Source organism: Trichechus manatus, unplaced genomic scaffold (genome assembly GCF_000243295.1).
Source record: "Trichechus manatus latirostris isolate Lorelei unplaced genomic scaffold, TriManLat1.0 scaffold00199, whole genome shotgun sequence".
Classification (NCBI taxonomy): domain Eukaryota; kingdom Metazoa; phylum Chordata; class Mammalia; order Sirenia; family Trichechidae; genus Trichechus; species Trichechus manatus.
In genome coordinates this window covers 4,322,178-4,330,222 of record NW_004444135.1, presented here as the reverse complement: position 1 = coordinate 4,330,222, position 8,045 = coordinate 4,322,178, and the positions used below count along the sequence as shown (strand labels likewise).

General features: G+C 40.8%; 1 non-coding gene across 1 annotated transcript; it reads left to right on the top strand.

The window, feature by feature from the left end:
• Positions 1-1,234: 1,234 nt before the first annotated feature.
• Positions 1,235-1,305, top strand: TRNAG-CCC (transfer RNA glycine (anticodon CCC)). The gene has a single exon. It is a non-coding gene; the product is annotated as a tRNA-Gly (tRNA).
• Positions 1,306-8,045: the final 6,740 nt, after the last annotated feature.

Genomic DNA, 8,045 nt, shown 5'->3' with positions numbered 1-8,045 from the left:
GTGACATCTTCGCTTTTTAACACTTTAAAGAGGTCTTTTGCTGCAGATTTGCCCAGTGCAATATGTTGTTGGATTTCTTGACTGTTGCTTCCATGGGTGTTGATTGCGGATCCAAGTAAAATGAAATCCTTCACAGCTTCAATCTTTTCTCCATTTATTATGACGTTGCTTATTGGTCCACTTGTGAGGATTGTTCTTTTCTTTATGTTGAGATGTAATCCATACTGAAAGCTGTATAGTCTTTGATCTTCATCAGTAAGTGCTTCAAGTCCTCTTCACTTTCAGCAAACAAGGTTGTGTCATCTGCACATCACAGATTGTTAATGAGTCTTCCTCCAATCCTGATGCCATGTTCTTCTTCTTATATAGTCTGGTTTCTCAGATTATTTGCTCAGCATACAGACTGAATAAGTATGGTGAAAGGATTCAATCCTGACCCACACCTTTCATGACTTTAAACCACGTAGTATCCCTTTGTTCTGTTTAAATGACTGCCTCTTGGTCTATGCCTCTTGGTTCCGCATGAGCATGATTACGTGTTCCGAAATTCTCAGTCTTTATAATGTTAACCATAATTTGTTATGATCCACATAGTCTAATGCCTTTGCATTGTCAATAAAACACAGGTAAACATCTTTCTGGTATTCTCTGTTTTCAGCCAAGGTCCATCTGACGTCAGCAATGATATCCGTCATTCCCCATCCTTTTCTGAATCCAGCTTGAATTTCTGTCCCTGTTGATGTACTGCTGCAAAGCCTTTTGAATGATCTTCAGCAAAATTTTACTTGTCTGTAATATTAATGATATGGTTCGATAATTTCTGTATTCTGTTGGATCACCTTTCTTTGGAATGGGTACATATAAGGATCTCTTCCAATTGGTTGAGCAGGCAACTGTCCTCCAAATTTATTGGCATAGACAAGTGAGCACCTCCAGCACTGTATCCATTTGTTGAAACATCTCTATTGGTATTCTGTCAATTCCTGGAGTCTTGTTTTTCACCAATGCCTTCAGTGCAGTTTGGACATCTTCCTTCAGGACCATCAGTTTTTGCTCATATGCTACCTTCTGGGAATGGAGAGAGAAGTGTGTAACTCCTATGAAGAGCTGAGATCCCCTGCAGTACAGGAGTACCTAGCAAGGCAATAAGACTAGCAGGAGTCACTCTGTGGGGCACCTAGAGAGGGTGGACCTCAGCACAGCCATCTCTCAACCTCCTCCAAGATCCCAGGGGGCAGTGATGGTTCAGCGGTAGAATTCTTGCCTCCCATGCAGGAGACCTGGGTTCGATTCCCAGCCAATGTTCCTCAGGCACAACCATAGCTACCACTTGTCTGTCAGTAAAGGCTTGCATGTTGCTATGATGCTGGACAGGTTTCTATGGAGCTTCTAGACTAAGATGGACCAGGAAAAAAGGCCTGGCAATCTGTTTCTGAAAATCAGCCAATGAAAACCCTATGAATCACAACAGTCTAATCCACAGCCAGTTATGAGAATGGCACAGGACCAGGGCAGCCTTTCATTCTATTGTGTGTGGGGTCACCATGGGTCAGGAGCTGACGTGATGACATCTAACAGCAAGACGCATGGCACATGAGAAACAAAGCCTCCCAATCTAAAGGAACCATGAAGGCCAGTACAATAACAGTCTCTGTGGTCAGAGGAACACACTGTTGACCAATGATCAGATGATTTTCCCTGATGCTCAGGCTCTAAGAACCAAATCCCTTGCACAATTCAGAGGAGCCAGCAGAGGGCCTTAGAAATGACTGATACTGAATTTCCAGACAGTCCTGTGGGATAGGGGCTCAGCAACAGATTTATATTGATTTAAAGAAAAGATAAAATGTGATCATTCTTGGTATTCATGAAGTGAGACTCATACCTGCTGGAATTAGGCCAGGATGTATGTAAGGGTTGAGAAAGAAGAAAACAAAACAGAAACCAGAACCATATCTATACAGTAAGCCCACCAAGGTACCTAAAACCAGAAGGATTAGGACAGAGCTCAAATTAAGAGGTCTTGGAGTACAGAGCAATTTAGTTGGACACAAGAGGCAAAGTCAGGTCTCCTGACCAACTCAAACCATACATTCATCTTCTCCATGAATGATAATAAGAGTAGCTGATGGATGCTAGGGGCTAAGCCATGCTAAGCCTTCCCATCCCACCCCATCGTACCAACACTCTTCTTTCAATATGAATCCTTCCTGTGGATCTGCTATATGTCTTGATATTTTAGCGTTATTTGTGATTTTGTACATATTTTGTTTATACAATCCTCCTACTTAAATGAGAAACTTCATGAGAGCAGGAACTCTGTTTTACACTTCCTTTAGACCGCCTCACAGTACCTTGAGAAATTTTGCTCAGTTAACTACAGGTCACAGCCATGCCAAAGTCTTTCTTTTCCTTCCTCGATCAGCATTCAAAAGAACCCATGTGTCCTTTTGTATTCTTCAGACAGAATAGGAAAACTGGAGTGAAGTCTCCCATTTCTCCGTTAACAACAGGTTAAGGACATTTTCAGAAAGTTTTATTTGCAGGTAGCAAAGTTCCAGAAAAGCCATCAGGAGGGAAAAAAGAGAGACGGAGGTATGGCATTAAGAAAGATAAGAGGAACCAGAGGAGAGGCAAATTCTAGAGAAAAAGCATGAGAACATACAGAGTTCAGTTTGGGATAGTAATAGCACTTGAAATTTCCCTGTCCTCCAACAAAAACTGTGCCTTTTCCAAATCTAGAGTTCTGAACCAATTCAGAAATAAAACAAAAGTGTAAAGCAAATAAGAGATCAAAATATCCCCCTTTATTTCAGATAAGCTGATATTCCAGAATATAGTGTATACTTGTAGGCAAATGGACTTCCTAATAGTGAGCCTCTGAATTAGACTTGTTTGTCTCACTTTTCACCGGGAGCTTTGCAACCTCTTAGGCATACCTGGCAGGTTCAAGGTCTTTACCACTAAGCTTCCTGCAGGCCAAGAGCCATCTAGAGCACAGGCTCTCTGAGAGCAGCTCTTCAATCAGGGAGGTTTCTCCTCTCCAAGTTGGAGAATGAGGACAGAGAGCTAGAAGTGTTATGCTAAATGGATATGACTCCCTCTGGAAGAAAACACCAGCAGTGAAGAACATCCTACAAATAAAACAGAAGAGTAAAGCAAATAGGAGATCAAAATATTCTCCTTTTTTTCAGATGAGGTTGGTATTCCAGAATACAGTGTATACCTGTAGGCAATTAGATTTCTTAATAGTGATCCCCTGAATTAAACCGACATCCCACAGGCAGATACAGAGAAAGAGATGGCAAGTGTTCAGGAGAGACGCCTGGGTTTCTGGCCTGAGACCTCCATTCGGATGTCATCAGTATATGGGTAGTGGTTGAAAAAATGAACAGAGATAAGATTCCTCAGAAAAAGGATGTAGAATGTGAGAAAAGAGGAACTAGAAATGGAACTCGTAGAGAGAAGAGCATTTAAGGGCAGAGCAGACAAAGAGATGCCGGAAAAGAAATGAAGAGGGAATAGTCCAAGAGCTAAGAGAATAAGAGGAAATGGTGTCATGAATGCCAAGAAAATGAGAGTCTGATCAACAATATCCAATGGTGTGAAGCAGTCTTTTGGACAAGGATTGGGTCCAGGGTCTGGCAGTTAGGTGGCCTTTGGGGAGCTTCTGCCCTTCTGAAGAGCAGTTTGAAAAGTTGGGAGTAGGACGCCATATTGTAGTGAGTTGAGAAGTGATTAGGAGATGAGAACAACACATTCACTACCCTCAAAGACAGAGGAGCACAGTAGGGGGCTATTGCTAATTAAAGGGGCAATTACAAAAAGGCAAGGTCTTTATCTTGGATCCATGGATGTGCTCCCAAATGATCCGAAGAAATCATGTGCCAAACTTGGTGTGTCTTGTATGTTAATACATTTTTCTGGGAAGAGATTTATAGTTTCATAAGATCCAATTGCCCAGCCTTAGGAGCCAAGAAAACAAATGACTGAATGGATACAGGTCAGGATTCTGAGCCTTCCTAAACAGCAGCTGTGTAGTTAAAGTCATAGATCATGTAGTCCAAGTTAGGTAGAAAAAGATCTTTAGAAGGTGTTTAACCAGTGGATAACCAGAAACACTTTGAGGGCCAGTTGAGGAGTTCTTGGTAAAGAACAGGAGAAATGAAAGTAAGCCCCAGAGAGCTGGGAGGCCAGAACTCATTTAACAAGTATTTGGTAAGTGCCTATAGGGTCGCTATGAGTTGAAATCAACTAGATGGGCAATAGGTTTTTGGTTATTATGGCACAGGCACAGTGCTGGGTCCTGGGAACACAGTCTACATGGAAGGGGAGCCCCTTCCTAAGGATACAAACTCTAAAAGAATTTGTGTTTGTGTTTAGAAAGTGATATTGAAATCTGAGCTTTCATAAGTGAGAACGGTTCTTTCACTACCTCAAGTTATTGTTAGGTGCCATCCAGTTGATTTTGACTTATAGTGACCCTATGTGACAGAGTAGAACTGCCCCAATAGGGTTCTCTAGGCTGTAATTTTTCGAGAGCAGATCACCTGCCAGTTCTGTCTCCTGTGGAGCCACTGAGTGGATTCAAACCACCGACCTTTTTGTTAGCAACCGAGAGCTTAACTGTTTGCACCACCAGGGCTCCTTACTTCAAGTTAGTTTTGCTCAATTATTTCATTCTTAGGTCCCACTGTTCACATATGAAACTAAAAGAAAAAAAAGAAAGAGAAAGGAAAGCTGCGCATGGCAATTTAGCCCACCAAGCTGCTAAGTCCACTCCAGTCTCTTACATTCTCATTTGAGACATGGGGAGAGAAGGAAATATCAGGATGGCAATAAAAAAGAAAGAATTAATATGTTAAAACTTTGCATTTCAACTTTCAGCTGACATTGTGGTGAGGCGCTTTCCAGTTGCTTTGTCTGGCCATGTCAAGAAGTGACCATGATTTATTGTGCCACCTCCATGATTTCAATGCATTTGATCTCCCACCGGAAGCAGTGACAAGGAAGGTTAACTGCTGTGTAAAAAGATAGTATGAGTAATGCTTCCTGCTTGAAGCTGGCACTGATCTTTAGTGAGAGATGGAGGAGCAGGGGTGGAAGAGGCTACACAGGCCTGGCTCACTGGTATTTACTCCCCATTGCTAACCACCACATTGTCTCATGATCTTGTTTCTCCAGTCTCTACAAAAAGGTTTAAGATTAACCGACGTTCCTCCCTGGAGGGTGGAAAACAAGCGATAATGATCTAAGAATGAAAAACCAAACAGAGCACCCATCTTGTGACAAGAAAAAGCAGGATGTCGCCAGATAATCCCCAAAGATGTTACTAGATAACCTCTAAGAATACCAGTAGAAGGTTAACTCATCTAAGACATCATCACCTCAAGGGGAAACTACCACAAAAGATCCATAATCCTGTCCCTATAAAAGACTTCAGCTGCTCTCCAGTGAGGGAGACGGGTTTTTGGAGGAATCTATTCCCCTCCATCTCCTATATATTGATATATAATAAACATCTTGCTGCTCACCTCACCCGTCTCAGAATTGGCTATTGCGGCAGGCGGCTCCAATCCGTGTTATTGCCGTAACAGAGGTGTTAGCCACGAGCTAAATCCCTTCCAAACTGCAGCCTCCCAAATGCCCTGACACCTTTTGGAACAATCGGCACTTGTATAAAAAAACACCCTGAATTGTTTTTAGAAATTGTTTGCTTGTCTTTGTTCCCTGATAAACATGCAAACAGTCAACTTTGCTCACATTGAGTTTTGAAACATTAGTAATAACTGGCATTAACTCTCCATTCCATGTCAGACTCTGACTACATGCTTCATATTCATTACTTCAGTCAATCTTCATTCTGTCATTCCCCATTACTATCCCCATTTACAGATGAGAAGAACAAGGCACAGGAAGATTAACAACTCACCAAGAACTACCCAGCAAAGCTAAAATCTGAGCCCAGGTTGTCTGACTGCAGAACCCTAATATACCAAAAAGCCATCGCCTTCAATTCTATTCCAACTCATGTCAACCCCATGGTTTCAGAGTAGAACTACTCCATAGGGTTTTCTAGGCTGTAATCTTTACAGAAGTAGATCAGTAGGCCTTTCTTCTGCAGCACTGCTGGGTGGATTTGAACCACCAACTTTTAAGTTAGTAGTCAAGCCCAAACTGTTTGCGCCACCTAGGACTCTATAATATACTACTTCTCTTTTTGTTCAATCTTAGTCATTTACTTCAATCAACTTATTCTAATTTGTATTTTTTCTTTAACTAGCTTGTATACATTTCTAAAGGATTACTTGCTCTGCCACTAGCGAATAAATCGGGATGTGCGACACCACAGAAAATAATGTTTTTAGTCTTCCAAAGTCACAACTTCCCTTGGTGAACGGGTCTAGACCAGAAGTTTTTGTGAGTATCAGCAAATATTCCATTTATTCTCATCACTTTTTTATATGCTTACATCTCATTTCCTTAAATAAAGGAAAAAGAAGAACTAGCATTGATTGAATACCTACTTCATTCTAAACATGTTGGATGCATTAAGCCTCACAATCACCCTATGAGGTAGATATAATTATCCCCAGTTTATAAAATGGGAAACTGAGGATCAAGAAAGTTACGGACATTTCTTCAGATCTAACTACGTGAGAGGTAGAAGTGTGTTCAAAAGCCTCTGTGATGTCCACTTCACCGGGACCAGATATATATTGGGTACATATTAGTAACTTCCGGTGTCTTATACTCTATTAAACATACAGATGAGGAGAAATCGAAAGGAAAAGAGAAAGACAGAAGCGGATGAGGAGTATGGTTGGAGTTGGTTTCAGAGCTTAGCTTAGGTATCCCTGAAACCCTGGAGAAATTACTCCTCCACATCCTAAATTTTTTCAAGGGCTGTCTAAACTCTTGTCAGACACTTCAGATTACAGTTGTCTGGACGGCAGATGCTAAAGGCAAAGTTTCTTCTCTGGCAAAAAGCCAAACTCCCTCTTTCTTCTGGCAAATGCACAGCACCTGTGTGAGGTCCTCTGCCTTCCAAAGTGCCTGAGGACAAGGTCAGGGATGTGCTGCTTTTGGGATCTCATCCCCCACAGCAACTTGGCTTCCTGGAGAAGGAGATAGTGGTCTAGCCTTCTCTCCTCACACAAGGATCTTCTTAATCTTATCTTCTCAACTTTCTCACTGCGCTGAAGAATTCTTGCAAGTCATTTCAAATCTCACTTCAAACTCTTTTTCGCTTAGAGAAAAAAGAACGCTGTTGTTTTTGTCTAATCAAAGTACTGCGCTGTGACTGCATTTGTAACAACAGCATGTCAAAATGCCAAAAAAAAAACTGTGTCAGAAATAACATTTTTAAAAAACTCAGGGGAAACATGTTATAATCCTAAATGTGCATCTTTATTTCTCTGTGTTTAAATTTGTTAGTCTCCTCTCAAGAGTCTTAATAAACCTCAAAGAAACACAGGACACTTAATGAACACAATTTAAGGGCCAATTCAACCCTTGATACCCCCATTACTGTCAAAACTTCTCTCATTTGTATCTGTGAGTTCTCCACTTCTAAGTCTTTCTGTTCAATTTCTTCTTTAGCTGATGTTTATTTCCCCAACATCCTTAACCTCCAAAGTATATGCATATTGCCACAAAGTTAATCAACTAAGAAGAATTAATTTCAATTTTGTTTTCTTTGTCATTTTTGAAGAAAGCATCACAATTTTATTTCCTGACACATTACAGATAACAGTCAAATTAATGGTGATCCTGTGTTGCTGAGGGTTTGTATATTTAATTAATAGACTTTTAAACAATATACAAAAGCACTTATAGGCAGTCTCCTGGTCTCCAATTGTCTGGTTGAGAGAAGATAAGAATATTAAAATTTCAGAGTGTACTCAGCTAAATTCAAAATATCATAGTATCTTTTTGCTTAACTTGGAAAGAAATTCTTGGAGAGGAAATTCATCAAGTTTCAGAGTGAAGGTTTGGTCTAATATCAGGAAGCTCCTTAAATGTCTTGGTTTCCACCGCCTCTG